Consider the following 16,633-nt stretch of genomic DNA (forward strand, 5'->3'; position numbering starts at 1 on the left):
GGAAATAAGTTCTGCAGAGGAACTGGAAAAAGGAATTAAATTAGTATTTGAATTAGAACTAGATCAGAATTAAGGAAGCAAATTTTAGGGAACCAACAACTTTAGCAGGTGCTCCTGTGGGCTGTGTCTCACACCTATTAAATATGGGATTCACTTGGGGGTTTTTGCTTCCCAATTCCCATCCCAATGTCTGCAGTGGGCACATCTGCTGCTTGTCTTCTAGACATGTCTCCTCAGGTACCAGGTGCAGCTGCATGACACATTGGAAATCTTGTGCAGGGGAAAGACGAGGCACAATGGCTCTGAGGACACCCTCAGCATGAAATCCTCTCACAGAATCACAGAATATGAGGAGCTGGGAAGGACCCACAAGGATCATCAAGCCCAACTCTTAAGTGAATGGCCCATAAAGGGATTGAACCCACAAAACTGGCCTGAAACAGTGTTGTTTCATCAATTTGTTCTCCTGTTCAGCTCAGAGGCAGTATGACCCTGGCACACAACACAGAGTGACAGAAGAGGATAACACAACTGAAATGGCTGGTGCTATCATAAACTGAAGACATCCCATCTTGGTGGGATGTAGTGCCATTGTGGAAGCTGATGCCAGAGCCAACAGGAAAATTGGAAATAATGTTTGGATCTCTAAATCTCAATTAAGTGCTTTACCCATGAGGTGTTGTTATGATCCAATTAATGAGAGATGCCTCTGCCTGAATTAAGGTGTAAACAGGACCATATGCCAAAATCAATAATACAGATTTTATGTAACAGTAGTTGTGAAGTAGAGAGGTAGAAAGAAATAGAGAGGAGAGAGGGAAGGGGAGAGAAAGAAAGAGAGAGAGAAGAAGATATCCACCACCTGTGGATCCAGCAGCATCCCATCGGTCTTTCCTCACCCTGGGCTTCTTGGTGGTGGGGGTCCTGGCCTCATTCTTCTGGGGGTACCAGTGGTATACAGCCCAGGTTCTGGGTAATCACTGGGTGGTCGCAGATGCCATTCCCATAACTTGTGGTGATACATGTATGAGCAGTTGCTTCCTTTCCCACAGTTTGCCACAGTGGGATTTTTGTCTGGATATGTTAACCAGGATGTGCTAATCAGATCTCGCCTCCACCAGGCCTGGAATTAGCACCTTCCTGTCATAATTTCTCTCTTCTGTGCTTATCTCAAGTTCCCTCTGTGGTGGCTTATCTTATGGCAAGTACCTTCTGTGGCCTTGGCAGTGTTCGAGACAGGCAACTGTGCCTTTAAGTCCTTACAGGTGTAAAAACAGAAGACAGCACTGATATCTGTAGTGAACCATCAAAAACTGTGCTCTTCAACCAGAGAAATATGTGATTCAGCACAGACCCTCTGGGGGAAAGCCAGGGCAGAAGGTACCTGTGGAACAGAGCTGACAGAATATAATGAGCAAACCATGTGTTGGGGGTGAATTAAACCCTAGGTTTTCTAAAACAGTTCCTTAAATTACAGGCTTAGGCACTTTAGTTTCTTTTAAGCTGCATAGTGCTGAAATTTTAAATGTTGATGGTTCTGCAATGCTGTAAACATTATTTGTGTCAGTAGATCCCAAGAAGTGGTTTGGTTTTTTCGAAAAGGGTTTAGTATCCATATGTCTATCACAGATGTTTCTTGGGATTCAGCATTCCTTGAGAAAGACCCACATAAGTTGACAATGTCTCTTTCAACATGCTAGATGTGTGACAAAAGAAAGCAGTGTTTGTAAGTTGAAGTCAAAGTAATGACAAGCCTTTGAATGAAGGTAAGAACAAGTCCTTGTGGGCTAAATCTACTTAAGCTGCCTTTTGGATTTAACCTGAATGGATAAGATATTTTTTTTTTTTAAAAGAAGAGTGACTGAGCCCTGTTTGAAAGCCAAAGAACATAAGCTTTACAGCCCAAGTGCTCTGTAATTTCAGGAAGGGAAGAAATTTTTTCATGCATGACTTGATCTTTCTGAGAAATTATCCAAAGTTTCAGCTCATGATCCATCTCCCCTCCTATATTTCCCAGTTCTAACATTATTGCCTCTCTCCCCCTTAAACTACAGCCCATTTTCTGTAATTCATGTTAGTCTTGGATGTTCTGCTCAAAAAGTAGAGAGATGGTTTTGTTTTAAATTTAAAGCAGCTTTAAATTTTCTTGTATGTTAAAGAGACTGGCTTCTTCTTGCTTACTTTATGTCTGGAAACATTATTTTAAAAAGTTTTCAGTCTGGAGAATATGGGCTTAATCAGATTGCTCTGTAATTATTCACCAGCTTTATTCACCCTGGATGATATATTCCTTGCATGGTGCTAAAAGAAATAAGTATATTCATTTCCTATCCAGTTCCCACCTTGCATTATAAAAGCCAAATATCCATTCTGTAAATAGAGATGAATCAGCAATCCATATAATATCTATTCATCATACATATTTCACAAGGAGGATATTGTGGTGGCTGGAAAGTTCTTACAAAAATAATATGGAAATCCGGAACTTGATGTGGAGTGTCAGAGAGCTTCTTACTATTATTTACCTTATCAGCTTTTGCTTTCTGAAATCAATGGAAGGGCATCAAGTTCAGCTAATCCATATTTCTGAGTATGAAATTGAATTTATAGTCTGTAGTATGTTGACTACCGCTTGCATTTAAGGCATAATTGATTTTTATTGAAAAGCCAGCAGGCACATCAAAAATTTCCACAAACCACAAGGATGTTAAATTTTACCCTGTTTAGATAATAGTGTTGCTTTATTTATCCTTTAAAATGAAGCTTTTATATTTATATCAGAAAATGTTGTTGAAGTGTGACTGATGCCTTTTGAAACCATCAGTCCATAGTTCTGTTGAACTCTACAGTACAGAAATAAGTAACTTTGCTGCTCCTAAGGTAAATGTCTGTGGTTGGTTTGTTTTAAGAGAAAAAGAAATAATAAATCTGCTCAAAGAAACCATTTCATGTTCTGTAGCAAAGTTATTTTTCTTCATTCCAATAAATAGCTTGCATAATTACTTATTTTCTCTTTTTCTTTTTCTTTTTCTTTTCTTTCTTTTTCTTTTCCTTTTCCTTTCCTTTTTCTTTTTCTTTTTCTTTTTCTTTTTCTTTTTCTTTTTCTTTTTCTTTTTCTTTTTCTTTCTTTTTCTTTTTTTTCTTTTTCTTTTTCTTTTTCTTTTTCTTTTTTTTTTTTCTTTTTCTTTTTCTTTTTCTTTTTCTTTTTCTTTTTCTTTTTCTTTTTCTTTTTCTTTTTCTTTTTCTTTTTCTTTTTCTTTTTCTTTTTCTTTTTCTTTTTCTTTTTCTTCTTTTTCTTTTTCTTTTTCTTTTTCTTTTTCTTTTTCTTTTTCTTTTTCTTTTTCTTTTTCTTTTTCTTCTTTTTCTTTTTCTTTTTCTTTTTCTTTTTCTTTTTCTTTTTCTCTTTTTGTCTTCCTTTTTCTTTTTCTTCCTTCTTCTTTTCCTCCTCCTCCTCCTCCTCCTCCTCCTCCTCCTCCTCCTCCTCCTCCCCCTTCTTCTTCTTCTTCTTTTTCTTCTTCTTCTTCTTCTTCTTCTTCTTCTTCTTCTTCTTCTTCTTCTTCTTCTTCTTCTTCTTCTTCTTCTTCTCCTTCCTCTTTTTCTTTTTCCATATTGGCCACTGTTTACTTCTTCCTCATTCTTTAAAACATAGACATGCACTTTTCTATATGCCTTTAATTGAGCATAGATAGCAAATTGAATAATCCATGTAAAAATTTTTAGCATGGATTTTAGTTTCCAAATTTTTAGTTTCCAAAGCATTTATTTAATTACCTTCAGGTACAAAGGTGTTCTTAATCCTAGACTAGATTTTAGAATGAACAAATGCCTCATGACCAGTTTTTTTTTCCCCCAACCAATTAAGCAATGAAACAGATTTTACTTTCATTCTCTTACTTGGGCTATCTGGGCTATGTGTGCATGTTCCTCCACATTACCTACTGCATTGCCTCGGTGCATATGTGTTTTTCACAAGAATTCTTTGGACCAGAGGAAAAAAGCTCAAGGTTCCTCTGCATAGGAGATACATTGTGGTAAGTTATACAGCTGGGAACTTTGAAAAGCCAGGTGATGAGATACATACATGTGACTCAAGAGCATGCAGAGAAATTTATCAAAAGTACATAAATAAAAAACTAGAAGAGATTATACAGCTGCTACTCCGTATCAAGTACTCAAAGTATCAAGAAAAAAGGACCTACCTTTTGCAAAGGCAGTTATTTTCAAACACGTGTGCAACAGGTGCAGGCACAAATCCATTTAATAAATAGCAAGATTTGTGCCAACTCCTCTCTTCTATCACTTTCAAACTTCACCACAAACGGTATACAGATATTCATACTTGCTTCTATGTTTCTTCCTCTTGTCCATAGCACATTTAACAAATCTGTGTCTTCTCTATTATGGGACTCTTATTAGAAGCATCTGTTTTCTTTCTGAAATAAAAATGTAGCAAGGGTCAAGTAACACCAGTTTTGGTTCTGAAAACATCATTTTTTCCCTTACTGTGTACTTTTCTATTCATTCTTGCATGTGAACACTGGCAACCCACTATTGTTCTAAGATTGAACATTTTAAAGATAACCACGCCCCTTGTTATTTCTGCTGTAATGGTGTTTAAAGAGCACTGTTTAAGGGCTGAGATACAGATACAACAGAAGTCATACACAGAACAGAAAGACTGCAGTGTGTTAAAATTGAGAGCAAAGGGTGAGGAAGGAGACAGAAGGAGACCGGAGAGAAGCTCACAGGAAGAAATGAAAATGGAGGGTTTAGGCACTTCTGCTTATGATGCTAAAGGTTCCTTTTCAGGATACTTTCTAAAGGTACTTTAGGGTGAATAGTTGAATGAAAACTGTTAAACGAATGTAGGCTATTGAAGTTAAACTCCAGTTCATTGGACTAGATATTTTTTGCATAATTTTAGACTTCTAAATAAAGGGGATTCATCTTCTTCAAAGAAAAGTGATACTTTTCTAAGGTATTGATCATGTTTATTATTGTGTCCTTTCTTCTCTACAGCTTTCCTGAAAGATATGGTTTCTAGAGGCCTAAATGAATAAGCAAGATTGCATTTATTTGATTAAGAAAAGACAAAATCTTTATGATTACTATAAATTTTGACTAAACTTAAGAAATCTAGTAATTTAGAATTTTTGTCTTAAAAAAAAGGCAGCAAAAGGAGTTTTTACCACATGTGTAGTATCAGGTCTGTGAAGGATGGAAGATGGGTTTGTCTGTCTATCTCTAATGTTACATCCTCTGTATCTTAAGAGTCTCATCTTTCAATTTTGCATACATATTTAGGAAAAGTATGCAAATTTACATGAAAATTCCCTGAAGTATTGCAAGGACAAATCTTGCCCATTAATGGACTCATAATATCTATTCTCATATGAAAGGATATTGTTCACACGTACTGAAAAGGGAACAATTCCATTAGAAATACATGTAATACACTGAAACTAAGCAGGGACTGCATTCATGTATGAACACAATGTAAATTTATCATTGTAACAATTTTGTATAAAAGGGGGTTTTTATTTGCATTCACATTCTATGCAGAGGTATGAAAATTACTCATACAGTGAATTTGGAGCCATAATTAGAGGAAATTTCTTGGGGGGTGTAAAGAATTTTCTGGTTTTTAAGGACTAGATGTCTGTTGATAAAATTTTATCACATTGGTGAAGATGGGAGTGTACAAAGGTGTGGGAGAAAGACAGATAAAGGAGATTTAATGCTGAAACAAATGAGCCTTTCCTTCATCACATCTTTCCCTTATTTATCATCTCCCCCTTAGAACTTTTAATCATTAAAAGGATCATTCTTAAATGTTACCCTGCTTTCCTCAGATTATTTTCCTGCCACTTATAAAAACAATGTCTTGGTTATTTTACTTTCTAGTTAGGACTGCACAGGTTTTGGTATGCATAATTAGGTGTATTTATCAATTAGAATAATTCAGATTTTAATTTGTCATGAAGGGAAGGCTGAACTGAAATATTAAATCAGATGGCTGAAAAAAACCTGGTAATTAGGAATTTCAGGTTTTTTAGCTTGCTTCTACTGCCCCATAATACTCTTAAAAAATACAAACAAACCTCCCTGTTTTATTATTTTTCAGTGGTAAAATGTTAGGACTGAACAGATCTTTTTGCAACACTTAGGATATGCTGTTTATTCTTGGGCATACACTTTGCCAGACAGACATTTTTCCTTTCCCCCAAACAACAGAAGGTACAAACTTCACATGGGTTTTCAGCTATAAAGGAGGGTCTTTCTGTACAAATAAATAAATTTTGAATATTGTGTCAGACATCATTTTCTTCAGACCCATTTCAGCAATACCTGCAGTTTGATCTGTGCAAGAGCAGCTTGCACACTTCAGAGACCTGAACGTGCTTAACAGAGGAAATAAAAGGAGCAAGTCTGCAAAACTGGTAGTGAATTACTATGAGAAAAAGCAAAATTTTTATTTGATGTAGCACCAAATTCAGTGCTTTAGTAACATACTTCTGTAGTACTCCAAAGCTCTTAAGTTGCCTTAAATATTCTTGACAAACACAGAGTTACATAGGAGCCCTGGCACTGCATCGGAGCTCAGTGACCATCTCTGCAGCCTCAGCACTCTTCAGTGGGAGTCAAATAAGACCTAGACCTACACTGACTTTTCAAGCTCAAAATCCTGAACATAAGAAGAACATTTTGGGGATTTTTCTGTCTTCTATTGTGATTTTATTTTCCCAGATAGTTTTAACCAATACTACCTCTCATTCAGATTCTACCAAATGTTTATGTTCTGCCTCTTCTATTTGTCAAGGTTGAAAAAGATTCTACTTTCTCTGGGACCTAAAGAGGAAGGTGTATGATAATGTAGAATATAAGCAGCACCTCTGAGAGGAAGAGGCTAAATTACATGTCATTTACATTGTTTAGAGATTCCTGTAGAATTGGAGTATATCCTGTGGATCTATACTTTGCTGTGCACAATCTTTCTAGAGCCAGGATGTCTTGCATTGAATTGCAGTCTTATAGATTTACTTCTTCATAGCCAAGAGGAGAAATATGCAAAAAACAGTATACAAAAAAAAAATCAGATTTTTCAAGTAAGAAATGTTTCCCACCAGATCAAACATAATACAGCCACTAAAATGCACCTCTTAATTTATAAGGAATTTTAAAAAATAAGGAAATTATGATACAAGCAGCAAAAGTAAAATTTGAATGCTGGATAACATTTTAATTCTTCTCTCCATTTTAACTGCTTTGCTTAAGACTTAAGATCATGAAAGTACAATACTAAAAAGGTCCTTCAATAAATAGAAACAAATGAGCTTTTCCCTACTACGGAATTACTTAAAATCAGTCCTTCTTGTGAAGCTAATCCCCTGACAGATAAGACTGTGAATTCCCCCCCTCCCCTTCCTACACGCTCACAGATGGGTTGCAACAGAAAGATGACAAATGAGTTGTGTTTGGCTGGATTAATGGGTATTATCATGTTAATAGATGTTTATGGTGCAGTTTGGGAGGTTCATGTGGTTTTCAAAAAGTGTTGGTGTTCTGGGTAGCTGCAGCCTGTGCATGTGTGAGTGTGTGTATGCATTATTAGCCACCTTTTTATGCATATTGTACATTTTTGGTCTCCTTAATGGGTCACAGCTAAACTGAGTGTGGAAGTGTTGGCCTTATGCTCAGATCTCTCACCACGCCATCAAGCGTGACATGCAAAATACAAGTGTCTGAGACTTGTCTTTCCAGTGTCCCTGTGAATGCAGGTGCCTCATGATCCCAAGTCTACTTTGTTGCAATCAGTTTTAAAATCTGACATATTGATCAGGAGTTTAGCCTGAGTAACTACTGCACATCTATCAGCTCTGGCTGCGAATGTCAGGTCAAATTTGTTGGCAAGGTGGTCTTACAGCCAAGCTGGGCAGTTCCTGCCACCCACATGAACGGGTGCTCAGGACCTCATTAGGCAAGGACATTATGTATTGCAGCAACAGGGCATGGGAATAAGGTGCCAAGTGGGGCAGACCCTCAGGAAAATGTCTCACCAAAGACCATGATGTGGAAAATCTCCTGTTCAAGCAAAAATATAGAATCACTCAGAAATAAATAAGATTTTTATCTGGATTTTAAAAATTGGGATGGGGGGTGGTGTGGGGGGCATATTATGTTGCGGTTGTGGGGTTTTTAGTTTGCTTTTTTGTGAGCTTGGGTGTTTTTGGTTTTTTTTTCTGTTCAAAGTTTCTTATTCTGTGAAAAGATGAACCTTTAAACATTGTTTGCTTGCTCTCATTTTCTTCTGCCCACAAGGCTTGTTTTCCTCTTACTTTTGGGATATAGGCTTTAACTTGAACTGATAGGCTTCTCTCATATGAAACATATATATATGTATATATAAAGGAATACATGTGTCAGACACTTGTGTAAACTTCTGCTTAAAACCTTAAATGCTCGTTTGAATGCTAAAATGCATCATTTGCATGCAATATTGACGGAGTTGTTGGCATAAACATACAGTTGTGTTGACGCTCAATTTTTCTCTGAAAAGAACAGGTATTTAAAATCTGGAATTGCCATGGAATATCCTACAAAAAATAGTAGAACCTCCATCAATTAATACATCTATTGACTTAGACTGTATAAAAAAATGATAAAGCTCTGAGCTACAATAACAATGCAGGAAATATACTGGTTCATCTAATTCATAATATTTCTAAGGGGTTTTATTCTAAATTTTGGGAAGTCAGATTTTCCTTTCAGAATACTATAATTTTGGAATGAAGAGAGTGAAAATGATCTTCTGAAATCAGTACCAGAGGGGATTTTAATGTACTGAAATAATGCATGCCATTTATTTGGTATTCCTCCACCATCCAGTATAAAATAATTCCTTCATGTCTTTTCTTTCCTTAAAAATTCACCGAGCGTATGTGGACCTCACAGATGCAGCTTTAATTGAAAGTAATGTCAAAAACAGTGTTTTGATCTGTTTCCTTTCTTTTGACATTTTCTGGTTTTGGAACGTGTTGAGTCTGTACGACCATTCTCTGTTCAGAAATTCATCTGGAAATTTACATATTTTAAAGGCTTCTTGCTTTATAATACAGCTGAGCATAATAGTGCAAGCTACACAGAAATTGAGGTGTGAAAGAGAAATTTCCCAATTTCAGTCCTTAACTGAAATATAAAAACAATTCTTCACCATCTGGGATTTATTGTGCAAGTCTTTATTCTGGGTAGGCTTGCTAGAGGGATAAAGTTCATATAATCCAACAATGGATAGTCTGTAGCTGGCTTTAAAAAATAATAACAGGAAAAAAAATTTTACATTCATTAATTTCCAGCATTATCATTGAAATGCACAGAAATTTTCATGCATTCAGAAACATACTGAAATACATTACAATCAAGTGAACCTCCAAATTTGTGAAATCCAATAGTTTACATATTATTCTACAGGATGATAAAGTCTGTCTCTGACCAACTAAGTAATGTTCCTGATATGGAAAGGCCTAAGTACCACAGGAAACATTACATATCAAGGATGCTCAGCATTTTACTGGATTATGCCCCAAGAGGAAGAAAGACAAAATAAAAATAAAGTAAAATAGGCGTTCATAAAGCTTGTCCTTTTTTTGTTCCCTGCCTGAACGAATAGAATCAAGAAAGGTCTTAGTCTCTGAAAAAGGTCGTTAACTGCACATATTTTTTCTTCAAATTAATGATGAAACTGCCTACTGTTAGAAATAAATTGAATCTAAAGTCAGTGTGCATGTACTCTGTCATTTAAAGGTAGGACTAATTCTGACCGTTCAGTACCAGATGTTGTGGCTGGGAGCACCTTTCAGACTGCACTGGATTATACATTCCACAATAAAACTGCAACAGCAGGTATGTACAGTCACCAGATCATGTTAATGTTGTCCACTTTTATTACCCAAATTCCTCACTTGCTAGCATCAGAACTACAAAGGATGGGAAGGAGAAAGGCTTACTAGCAACTAAAATCTCAAAATAGTCAGAACTGTGAAATTAAGCACTTCTAACAGCTACTTTGCACAGTGCACCTATAAGGGATTACATGAACAATTTGAAAGCTCTACCTTTAGGAGGAAGAGAACCTGTACACAAAACTCCATAGAAACAACTTTAGCTAAAAATGCTAAGCATTAAAAAAAAAAAAAAAAAAAAAAAAAAAAAAAAAAAAAAAAAAAAAAAGTAGTAGCATAAGCCTGTGTACACAGTATCAATTTTCTGTGTGCATGCCCTCTGATAAATACAGCCACAGGGCTCAGTTCCTCCTGCCTCTGAGTTCAGCTGAGGAAGGACATGTCCATGATACCTTGTGCTCAGATCCAAACTCTTAACACCCAGACACGGTAGGTGCAAGATTAATCCATAATGAGGGTGACAGGCTGGGGATCAGGAGTCCAAGGATATAACTTGTTCTCTGGCCCAGCAGCCTAAACTACAATACAGAAAGAGCCTTGATCTCTCTGATCCTGCTTCTCCCTTTGAACATACTGACAGCTATGCTTCCTTACTTCATGGGGCAGGGGTGTTGGGAAAAAGCTATTTCTTACCACTCATCAGCCTCTTTTGGGCTGATCACGAATATTTGAAAATCTAGTTGAAATAAGTAATTGTTCAGATCAAAGAGCCCTGGGAGGCAGTAAGAAATATTAATGTTGTGATAGCTAATTAAGTGCTTTTCAAAATTGCAACTTTCAATTTTGTATTTTGCAGTAGTATTTTCACTACCATTAAATTTATGAGTTTAAGCATGCAAAGCAAAAAAAAAAAAAAAAAATTGAGGTAAGTATTCTGTTTAATATGATTTTTTCCATCTTTTTTTTTTGGGGGGGGGGGGGGGCAGGGAGAAAAATAAACCTCCTTTGGTCCAAGCTAAATAATTTCCCCATTCAGTAAACTGCAAATATCCATATTATTCAGGGTATATACACTGCACAGTGCAAGGGAATCTCTCAGTAAGATGGTGAGCACCGGATAAGATATTTTTAAAAGCAGTACAGCACCTTTTGGCTCTTCCTTTGAGACAGCAGCAACATCTGAGTTGATAGATTGACTCTGTTTTCTGGATGGAAAAGTTAAACCACTTCAGTACACAGCATTTGTGTGACTTTACTTTGTTTCTTCTTTAAAGAAAATATACTTAGAAACACAGTATTTTACTCCTGAGAAATGTGTAAGTGCCTCAGCTCTGTCCGGTGACTTTTTTCTGATTGTTGTCATGATTTTGCTCCTTCTACACCATTAAGCTGTGATATCTTCTGTGTGCCCTTGAACAAAATGTCCACTGGTTTGAACCATTCCGCTGTGCACCCTGTCCCACCACTGGTGTGCTACAAGGAGCCCTGCAAAGGCTGGAATTCAGCGTGGCCTGCACTGAGAGATGAAGGACGACAGAGGCTAGAATGGGTCTGGACTCCATGTGGGTTCTAGCTTGCAATGGGGATCTGTAGAAGGACATGTACTTGTCCCATGCATCAGTGCTGTGCCAGATGTGAAGCTGTGCTGCTAGGGACCAGGGCTACTTGCAATAATTTTGTTACTTTATTTACAAAGCAGCATATTTCAGACCAGTGAGCTCTAACACTGAGTGGCATTGTGCACATGTACTGATAAACACGTTGTATTCTTGCAATGCCTCTTTAGGAATGGTTTTCATGTGTAATCAGATGAGGCATATGTCAGAAAGATGACAATGGAATCCCATGATGTCTTATATATGTTTTTAATAAAAAAGCAGAGGGTTTAATTTTGTTGCTGTTATGAGTCTCAGAGTGTGAGGTATTCTTCGTTTTTTTCCTGATAAATAGGCCATTCAGAGTCTCTGCTTTACACAGGCTGCCGTGATTTTGAATGCAGCCACCCTACACTTTGGCTTTGCTAGTGGCTCTTCTTTCTACAGGTAGAGTTTGTCATCCTGAGCCTCAGGAACCCATCTGCTCCACCTTGTGCCATGTGTGTGCATGTGTGCCTGCATGCACGCCTGGGTGTGTAAAAGAGAGGCACAATGCAATGAAAGGCAAAGACACAACTGTGATCTGTGGGGTGAGCAAACCAAGCAGGCTTTAGGGAAAGCACAGATTCCATCAACACACTCTCCACCCCCTCTGTTTTTCCAGACAAGTGTTATTTTTCAATATTTTATTGTGCTAGCCATAGGAGAAATCTTGTAATAAAATCATATCACTGTTTCATCCAAGACAAGTTTGGATTTTATCACAGTGATATACTTTGTCATGGATTTATTGTTAAGTTGTCGCATAATGTAGTTGAATAGAGTTGTAACAATTGTACTCTAACAAAGTTTTAATACAAGCTTGTGAAATTTTTACATGAGGTAGATTTCTGCAATGACAGACCATTATTACCCTCAAACTTGCAATGACAAATCATATGACTGAATGCAAAAAATGCAATTTAGCAGCATTTGTTGTTATCTGTACAGCTTTCTTGTTGTCTTTTTATTATATTCATAATCTGAAAATAATGTAAAACAGATATATGTCTGATCATGTAATGACCAATGGCACATTGTATCTTGTTTAGTAGGTGGTTGTCCTCTTGTCTTATTTGGGAATATATAGTTTAACAAGATCCTTACCATCATTTTCTTAACAGGGATAATAAACAGAACAATTCTGCATAAAAGCTCATATCAGCTTCTTTCATGCCTTTTCTTCTCAGAAGGCTGCCTAAGGGTTTAAGCAATTTAGTTGTCTGACCCGCATGCTTTCTCTGCAGTCTGCAGTTCTTTTGTTTAACATTAGTATGTGGGCAAACAGCATTCAGAGCTGTGCAGAGCTTATCAGCCTGTGCTCAGTTGACCAGAACCCCATTCTGTGTATCTAAGAGGGGCCACGTTTAATGCTTCACAGTAGGAGCATCTGCAGTTTCCAAAAATGACTTGTTTATCAGATAAACTCTGTCCTTGCACTGACACATAGTGGCTCTTCAATATCACACTCTCCTGTATGAGAACTGAGCAAAACAGGGTATGCACAATGAATAACAAGTGAAATTTATGCACATGGTGTGGTGACACAGGTACCCTGTAACACTGGGCAGTTTCTTTGCATCAGCTCAGTAATTGCAGAGAGAAACTTCCTCATTACATTCCGGAAACATTTTACTTACTCATTCTCAATACATTTCGAGCACATGTTCTGAAGTCAGCAAATGTTAACTAATTTGCTCATTTTACTTGGAATTTAATTAGAAGTAGCATGAAGGGTCTGTCTTCTATGGCACAGATAAAGACACTCAGAGCTAAACTGAGGTTTGTATTGTGCTCGTAATCGTGGCCGCTTCTGACCATCCAGTTAGGACTCACTTTTGAGTTTACTGTGTTACCAAAGTATGCCTTCACAGTCCTCTCTCTCCTCTCTCTACGTGGTCTCTCCACTACATCGATTTTATAGACCCCTGGGCACTAAAACCATAAATATATTCTTTTAAGAATCATGAATTTTGTGTTTATAACAAAGGCCCCGCTAAATATTTTAGATACCGTAGAGGCTAGCCTTTGGTTTAGAAATAAAATGTTTATTAAAACACCATCATTTAAGACAAGGTAGAAACAGCAGCTTAGAGTTGATATTTGAGGCTCAAGATCCAGTGTGAGTGAAATGCTGTGAGCTCTTTTCAGAGAAGTGTAGCTGGTCTCTCAAATTCTCCATCCATCTAAACAAAGGAAATCTGGTAAGATAAGTTGATTTTGCAATATGTCTGGACTTCTCTGGAGCCTTTCCTAAACATGTTGGTGGTATTTGACCAGTCACAGAAAGGGTAGGTAGATGGAGTAAGAACAAGAGATTTGGATCCAAACCAATGCCATCTCCCTGCAATTCAGGCAAGCCTGTATTCTAGAATGATACCCTTGACTAATTATAATGATTTTATTATGTGAAATGGATAATACACTGCAAATGGCAATAACCCAGAAGGAGCCTGATAAAATTAACACCCTTGTCTGTACAATCAAGATTTTAAGTATAAAGATGAGAATACAGTAACTCTAGTAGCTGTTACACTCTCTAATATGTACAATGGTTCAAAGCTGAAACAGTATGCTGGGAACAGAGGCTTATACCAGGCTTTCACCTTTCTCTCCCCTCCCCCCCTCATCAGCACATGCTGGCTGGTCAACTAGTCAGAGAAAAATTGTTAATGAGGGTTAAATGGAAGTTATCTATTAAATGTCATTCCAGGATCAAGACATTGGAGCTTTATTTTGAATGATGCCCATATTTTTTCTCTCGTTTATTTTTCCATCTTCTCCCTCCCCCACCTGAAAGAAAACATCCAGTGGATGCCTGGCAGCATCCTCTGATTGCTTGCTGTTTTCCTGACACTAAATCTACTGTGTCATATTCCATGCATGGGCTGCAGATTTTGGCCTTTTCACCTGCTGTTTTGGTTGGCTTTAGATGCAAAGAGAAGAATATGAAAAGGAGAGGGGGAGGGAGGGAAGTTGGGAATGCTGGAGAAAAAAAAAAAAAGGCAAATGTTTTTAGCGCCTTCATCTAGACATGTGTCCCCTCACTCTGTGACATGGCTGCTCCAATGTTGCCATGGTGAGGATTTCTAATCATCCCTACACATGACAGGCTCCTATTTGTCTGCACTCCCTTGGGTGTAAATTTCTAGGCTTAAAAAAAAAAATCCATGTGAGCGTATCATCCGCCGTGCAGATGTTTCACTGCTTTAGAATATCAGGCAGCTGCTTGTGCCACCGTCGACAGCTAATTGGAGACTGCATCGCAGGAACAGAGGCGTAATTATGGCATAAATACACATCCTCTGGTGCATCATTGTATCTCTATTAACAGAAAATTTTAAACAGTGTTCAGAGTGTAATTAGTGTAGTTGATAAAGTTGTAAAACATGTAAATAAGGGAAATAGCAGGTACGTGGCCAATCCACTACCCAGCACTAGGGGATGCAGATTATTGCCTATTTAGAAATAATTAGCAAAGCTGCATTAGCAAAGCCTGTGTCCAACAGAAGCAATGCAAACATTTATTCTGGTAACAGCTCTTTCTGTGCTAGCCATGAAAATCTACTAATATTGGTAATTTAGCCCTCATTACAGAGGATAAAGCATGAAAAGAGCTCAGACATGAAATATGACAAGTAATATTAATTTTTATTCCAGAGGAAAGGATGCTTTCTCGGGTTGCATGCTGATTTCTCGGCAGGGTCTCAGTGGTGTGTGAGCGAGCTGGTGGCTGAGGATGCGTCTCTGGAGCTGGCTCCCTGCTGGAGGTATGCCCTGAGGTACCCGTGACAGGAGCTGATGAGGCATGCTGTGGTTAGTGCCCAGCCAAACCTTAGGTCACAGTTCAGAACGAGCACTCAGGCATTAAACTTCTCTCCTTATAGACTCGAGTCTTTAATTTTGTCCTCAGCCTCGCTCCTTGCCACCCCCAAATGATTTTGCCAAATCACCTGCTCGGCCCCCAGCTGTCCTTCCCAAAATGCAAAACACGCAGCTGTGCCAGGCGAGCAGAGCTCTGAATCAGGGCATACTTACTCTTCAGGTTTGTCTTGTGCCCTGGATGAGAAATGAGTGCTTCCCCCTCACTGTTTATGCTTTAGGTTATGTTTCATGAAGAACATTGCCCTGTGACCAAAAAAATAAATGCCAAAATTTTGACTTTGCTATACAGATGTATTTTCTAATGAAGAAAAATGTGAAAGCCTGGCTGGCACGGGGGACATAGATAATTTTTTTTTAAAACAAGAGTATGAGAAGGGCTGAATGTTCTGGAAATGGGAAAAAAAAACTGTTGTGGGTTTTTTTTTTTAGCATCTCAGATTTCTTCTTTTTTATTTTTTTTTTTCCTTCTTACTGGATGTAAAAACAGAATGAGTAAAAACTCCAGCTTATAGTGTCGGCTAAGTTCTGCTGCATCCTTAATAAGTGTGCACGTGTGTGTTTACGAGAGAGAGAGGAAAGGGGGAACAGGAGAATTCTGCTTGACAAGTGCCAGTGTTTCAAAAAGAAGTCTAAGAAAGATGTTATCTCTGGCTCAGGCAAATAAATTTCCCCACTTAGCCAGTGTTTCCTGAACAATTTCAGAATTCAGCTCTCACCACAGACTGCATAAAATCCTGCCAAATAAGGGCTGAATTTCATGTAATACAATACTTAAGAAAAAGAGAAAGAAGAGAGGGGAAATGTAGAGATGAAAAGAAGCTGGACAAGCTACTGTCTGAAGTATTAAAATGTAAAATAAGCTTTAGAGCTGTAGCAGGGGGAAAAGCTTTTTACAGATCCAAAGAGAACACTGTGTATATTTTATCAGCTGCAATGATGTGAAAATTGTGAAAATACTGAACTTGTTGGTTGAAGAGGTTTTTTTTCCACGCTTTGGTGGATGTTCAGTACTCATCCCAACACTTGATTTAGGTAAAAAAGAGCCAAAGTAGAGAGGGAAGCTCAGGCAGTCTTTTGCCTGTTGTAGAGCAAAAAGCACACAAAAGCTCAGACAATGCGCACCTCATCTGCACTAATGTAAGCATCCCATCAAGTTCTAGCACACTGAATTTTTATAGCCATAGCATATATTTTCCATGTTTAAGATTTATGTAG

This window comes from Anomalospiza imberbis, chromosome 3 (genome assembly GCF_031753505.1).
Source record: "Anomalospiza imberbis isolate Cuckoo-Finch-1a 21T00152 chromosome 3, ASM3175350v1, whole genome shotgun sequence".
Taxonomy (NCBI): domain Eukaryota; kingdom Metazoa; phylum Chordata; class Aves; order Passeriformes; family Viduidae; genus Anomalospiza; species Anomalospiza imberbis.